The sequence below is a fragment of the Aethalodelphis obliquidens genome, unplaced genomic scaffold, assembly GCF_003676395.1.
Source record: "Aethalodelphis obliquidens isolate GAN/ISIS:26980383/991018 unplaced genomic scaffold, ASM367639v1 scaffold26, whole genome shotgun sequence".
NCBI classification, from domain to species: Eukaryota; Metazoa; Chordata; class Mammalia; order Artiodactyla; family Delphinidae; genus Aethalodelphis; species Aethalodelphis obliquidens.
In genome coordinates this window covers 11,309,593-11,315,592 of record NW_020837970.1, presented here as the reverse complement: position 1 = coordinate 11,315,592, position 6,000 = coordinate 11,309,593, and the positions used below count along the sequence as shown (strand labels likewise).

Genomic DNA, 6,000 nt, shown 5'->3' with positions numbered 1-6,000 from the left:
GCGGGAGGGAACAGGAGTAAATAGTGGCTGGGGGGAGTACAAGTGAAGGGGAAAGCAGGATTGGCTTCGTGACTTTGGCAGCGAAGCCCGTGCTCAGCCCAAGACCAGGAGCAGAAGCTAAGAGTGTGTTGCCAAAGAGGAGTACACGCTCCCAGCTACCTCCTGTTAGTCCCATAAGTAATGGGGGCGGTTGTCTTTGAAGGCACTTCCGCTTAGCAACCCCACGCGGTTGCTAAGGAGGGACGGTAGCGGGGATGACCCGGAAGTGGTGGTGTCTATTTCTCACTGCCTGCTTTAAGTTTGTCCTATAGGGAGCGCCAGGGTGCTCTGCGCCGGGCCGAGGGTGGGGCCAGCGCTAGAGGTTCCGGTTCGGCTTCTGCGACCCCTCGGCTCCTCGTCTTCCCCCTCCCCTCCCGCGCCTCTCCTCCCTCCCGTTCCTGGGAACGGGAGAAGCCAAAGCTGCGGGTGGGTAGAGAAGCGCTCGGCGCCTCCGGGAGGGGGCTACGCCCGCCCCGTCTGTACCCCGAAGCACTGCCAGGTACTCTCTCCGGCTTCGACGGGGTCCGGGAGGCTGGAGCTTGAGGATGTGTGTGTGTATCTGGGGGGTGGTGGGGGCCCCTTCTCCGGCTCGGGGAGGGGAGCGCGGAGATCCTGGGTGGGGCGCAGGCCGGCGTGTGTGCCCCTGGCGGGTTGCGGGGGTGGAAGGAAAGGGCTGGGGATGACGGCTGGCGGAGAGTTTCGGGTGGCCGTGTCGAGGTTGCGGAGGAGGCGCCCCCTCAGATGCAGAAGACTTCGGGCGGTGTGGACGGGGAGTTTGCCACCTGGAGGTTTAGCTCTGAAAGAGGGAGCATCCTCTAGGTCCAGAAGGAGAGCATGGACCCCGGCGGGGTGGATGGGGCAATCCCATACTTCCATTGCCTGCTTTTTCTGCCCACCCCTCTGGGACAGAGCCCGGCTTCGGGGATTGTGAATCGGCTGGGCACCGTGGGGAGCCGCCCTTGGCAGAGCTAGGGCAGAAGAGTGGGTAAGGAGACCTCCCTCCTCCCAACTTCCGTGCGCTTCCCCCACTTCTTTCTTAACTGCTCTCTTGCCCCAGTGTCCCACAGGGGCGGTAGCCCCCTCCCCAAGTGGGTAGGCATCACAGCGTAAAAGAAAGAGGGTGGAACTGGGCTCGTGGCCCCAAATGATACTTCGAATGTTCGGAAAGTGCCAGATTGACATATTCAACCAAGTCTCCCAGCTCAATATTAAGTTTGGTCTAAATTATTTTAGAAAAGTGCAGTTCTGGAAACCAGCAAACTGTAAGCTGGTCTGGCATAGCCTTATTTGGTAGATATGCGTGTTTTTAGAAAATAGACTGGGGGAACCGTAAAGATACAGAGGTCTAGGCAAGACGTGTTGAGGCAAGCCTTTTCCAACATCTTTCTTACCTGCCAGTGAGCTTGACCTAGTTTAAATGAAGCACACAGATCTTCTTCATTTATATTTCAATCAGTGACTGAATTGTAGGTACTGTGTGGTTATCAATGTCTCAGAATCGTTGCGTGAACCTTCAGAGAGACAAGATTCCCTGCTTTTGAGCCTGCCTCATAATCTTTTAAGGAGATAATTGTGGTCAAGTGGAAGTATTGGTTTTGAGGTTAGGTAAATCTGGGATTGAACTCGGACTGCCACTGGCTAGTTGTTGGCCTTGGGCAAGTCATGGAACCTACCAGAGATTCAGTTTTTTCATAAGTAACACGAGTTAAAATTCTAATCAGTATTGTAAGAGGGGGGTAATGTATCTAAATAACAGTCCACTTTAAATGGAAGCACCTTCCAGTTGAAAGAGGAATTATTAATAATTTTAATCTTATGCAGTCAGGGTAGCCCAGTTTTGTGGAATGAGGTTTGAGATAGGAACAGAACTGGATAATATTCCAAAACATATATATACAACAGGACTTTCAGTAGCCTCTAGAAATTGATCATAACTAGCATGAAATTCAGTTATCAGTAGTTTCTTAAAACTCTTAAAAATAAAGCAGAATATATGCATTAACTGAAATGACCAATAATGTTTCAAAAGTTTTTCTCAGATTTGTGATGTGTGTAGTATGGATTGGTAAGAAAAAAATTTAAAAAGTAATGTATATAAATCTTAATTAACATCACATGTCTGGAGAGAATTAAAATTGGGGCATAAAATAGAAGAAAGTAGTTATAATTTTAAGAATAAAATCACAAGTAGCATGACTCATCTTAATTAGATTTAAACTATTAGCAAAACTTACAGAATTTTTATAGGTATAATATTCTATAAAATAAATGCAAATGGAATGAATTTCTGCCTTTAAATCATTTGTGATGATAATATGGAAATATATCTCAGAAATATAAAGTCTTTTTGTTTTTTTGGTCAGGTACCAGGCTAATCACTTTTTTTTTTTTTTTTTTTTTTGTGGTACCTGGGCCTCTCACTGCTGTGGCCTCTCCCGCCGCGGAGCACAGGCTCCGGACACGCAGGCCCAGCGGCCATGGCCCACGGGCCCAGCCGCTCCGCGGCATGTGGGATCCTCCCGCACCGCACCGGGGCACGAACCCGCGTCCCCTGCATCGGCAGGCGGACTCTCAACCACTGCGCCACCAGGGAAGCCCCACTTTTTAAAAAAATAAATTTAATTAATTAATTAATTAATATATGGCTGCATTGGCTCTTCGTTGCTGTGCGCAGGCTTTCTCTAGTTGCAGCGAGTGGGAGCTACTCTAGGTTGCCGTGCGTGGGCTTCTCATTGAGGTGGCTTCTCTTGTGGAGCACGGGCTCCAGGCATGCGGGCTTCAGTAGTTGCGGCACGTGGGCTCACTAGTTGTGGTGCACGGGCTTAGTTGATCCACAGCATGTGGGATCTTCCCGGAACAGTGATCGAACCCGTGTCCCCCGCATTGGCAGGCAGATTCCTAACCACTGCGCCACGGGGGAAGCCCACATCATTGAAGTCTTTATATTCATTTGTTTTGTAGATTTAAAACAATATAGTTATTTGTAATCTATTATATGCCAGATTTTCAGCTAATGTAGTTTGCTTTATTTTTTTTGTAGTTTGCTTTTTGATGTAACTTGAAGTTAGTAATTTTTTTTTCTTTTTTTTGCGGGGGGCCACACTGCATGGCTTTAGGGATCTTAGTTCCCTGACCAGGGATCGAACCCAGGCCTCCGCAGTGAAAGTGCCAAGTCTTAACTACTGGACAGCCAGGAAATTCCCAGTAATTTTTAATTATTAATTTTTTAATGTACTTTATACTCAAAAGATAAAAATCAAATAACTTCCTTTAGGGCTTCCCTGGTGGCGCAGTGGTTGGGAGTCTGCCTGCCGATGCAGGGGACACGGGTTCGTGCCCCGGTCCGGGAAGATCCCACATGCCGCGGAGTGGCTGGGCCCATGAGCCATGGCCGCTGAGCCTGCGCGTCCAGAGCCTGTGCTCCGCAACGGGAGAGGCCACAACAGTGAGAGGCCCGCGTACCGCAAAAAAAATAAAAAATAAAATAAAACTGTCCAGATATGTTTCATGCTTCTTGAGGTAGAAATACTATTTTAAATTTTATCCACCACTGCAGCTACATAATAGGCACCAAATAAATATTGGTCAAATTGAATGAATGAATATGTTTAAGATTATTAATAAGGTATCTAATTATGTTTTTACTACATGTTTTGTAAGGTTATTCAACGTTCTAAGTGGCTTTTCTGTACACTGTAAAGTCTTTAGTGTATATGTAAGCATTTAACTGCGTTTTCCTGGATCATTATTTTTCAGTATGTTTTGAATCTTAAAGTTGAGATGATATTATCTTGCTTTGGTAAAGCCATGAGAAGTTCCCATTTTTTTCCCTATCTTCTCATAACACTTTAATAAATAATTCATTTTGGTATAAGAGTTAGGATACTAGCTGGAAAAAGGTATATTTAAAATGTGGGCAATAATAGAGACTGTTACAGATAATGCTTTTCTCAGTGACCTTTTCCACTTAAACAAAGTATGTGGCCATTCCACAGATCTTTGCAATTGTCAGTTATGGAATTTGCTGGTCAGGAAATCTAAAAATGACTAAACCTTCCTTTAATGTCTGTGTCTTGGATGGTCTCAGAAAACTTTAGGAAAGATTGGGAAGGTTTGTATACCATACTAGAATATATAATGAACAAAGTACAGTTAACTTTATTGGTGCTGCCAAATCAGGAGTGAGTTACTGTGGAAATGTTTAAAAAATACCAGGCAGTGCTTTCCTCAAACCAAATGAGTATTCTTCCAGAGCTTGTTTCTATTTTAGAGCTTATTTCTTTTTGGACTATGATTTGCTCTCTAATAAAGATAAATAATCATTGTATCCAGAAAAAAAGGCTGATATCACAGACAGATTTTATTACCACCAATCTTGATAGAAACTGCTTCAATGGCTTCAGATAAGTGGAAGTAGATTTTCATGAAAGAACTTAAGAATTTGTGGAACGATAGTTTTTCTCTATTGAACATCTAACTTGTCTCTGCTCATTTCTGCCTAATATAGAAACCTTGAGAAGCTGGGAAGAAAAAGAAAAAAGAATGAATTTACTTCAGAATTAGCATTTTATGTTTTGTAGGTTACTTATTTGGAGAGCTAAATTGGATTTTGACATTATTGGGACTGTGTTCAAGATGGACTCGGGGAAAAAAAATTAGAGAGATGCCATCTGCTTCAGATTCCTGTTCCCTCACCCCTTCATGTTTTGTGGCTTTGAATTTATCAGATTTTTTTTTTTTTTTAACATAAAAACCCTCAGTAGATTTAGGTTATATAATTTCAGCTATACCGGTGAACCTGTTACTAAAAGAACTTGCATTTTATATTGAATTACACAGAAGGATCACAGACATTGGTTAAAAGTAATTGTTATTTCAGACTATCTGAACATGAGATAGCTTCATACATCTTTGTCGTCATTTGCTTAATAAACCATTCTTGTCATTAGTGCTTACCACAGTCCACTTATTGGTAGAAGTTGCTAAAAAAAATGGATTATGGAGATATAGAATAAATCCTTTTTTTCCTCTGATATTACAACCAGAAGAGAAGTTTCTGTTGTTGTTTTTTTTTATTTACTGATGAATCCACTTAAACTTATTCTTTGAGTAGTGAGTTTTGCCTTACCTTATGCCAATTGCTATAGTTTTCATCTAAGTGATACCATACAGTTCATAGGGTACATACTTGTCACTTTTCAGTTTGAATCTTTAATACTCCTGAGCACAAGCTTTTGGATTTACTGAGCTGGAAAAGAATGTGTCTAGTTCAAGTTACAGTAGTCGGGCACTTAGCATGGACCAGAAAGACCCAGGCATCTTTGAAAAACTATAAAGTAAAAGTGGTATGATATCCCAGAAGTTATCTGAAGAGAGAGTCTTTTGGATAGAAGAGAGCCATGCTGTGTCTGCAATAGGAATGTTCTGGTGATGTGGGAAAACAGATAAACTGCCCTTGTAGTCTGTTCCTCACCCAGAAGCTCCAAGTAGGCAGTGTAGTTATGGCAGGGGCTGGGGTGTCAGGGATGGGAATTGTTCTTCATTAATTGCTCACCCATCATTATGGAGGCATAGACATATTGGGGAAAGGGGAATTCTCTTGGATTTTGTCTTGGCCAGAGAAGCTGAGTGAACAGGTAGCCATTGCCCTGGCTGTCAAAGAGAACTTGGTGTAACACCTTTGGGTGCTGGGTAAGCCTATCAAAATGCTACAGTGTGGTGTCTCCATCAAAATGTCACATAAATTTTCTAAGAAACAACAGCATTGGACCACATTGGTTTCTGTAGTTTTCACTTTCTAATTCTTTAAACTAGAAGAAGAGGCATTGAGGACTTTTGGGCTTCTGAATGAGAGTATCACACATTACATCCATCTTGATAGATTTATAAATACACTTTAAATTGTCTGTTGGCATCAGTGAATGATGTGAAAATGTTTTAAGTTGTGTGTGTGTGTGTGTG

The 6,000-nt window shown here is 43.2% G+C and overlaps 1 protein-coding gene across 8 annotated transcripts in view; it reads left to right on the top strand.

The window, feature by feature from the left end:
- Positions 1-355: 355 nt before the first annotated feature.
- CSNK1G1 (casein kinase 1 gamma 1) overlaps positions 356-6,000 on the top strand; it is a 153,680-nt gene continuing 148,035 nt past the window's right edge. For 2 of the 8 annotated variants that reach the window (XR_003436395.1, XM_027123284.1), the window contains exon 1: positions 357-538. The gene's annotated coding sequence lies outside the window, so the exon portion shown is untranslated. Of the gene's footprint in view, positions 539-948; positions 1,025-6,000 lie in introns of all 8 variants that reach the window. The other 6 variants (XM_027123279.1, XM_027123283.1, XM_027123285.1 and 3 more) reach the window with 6 other exon arrangements.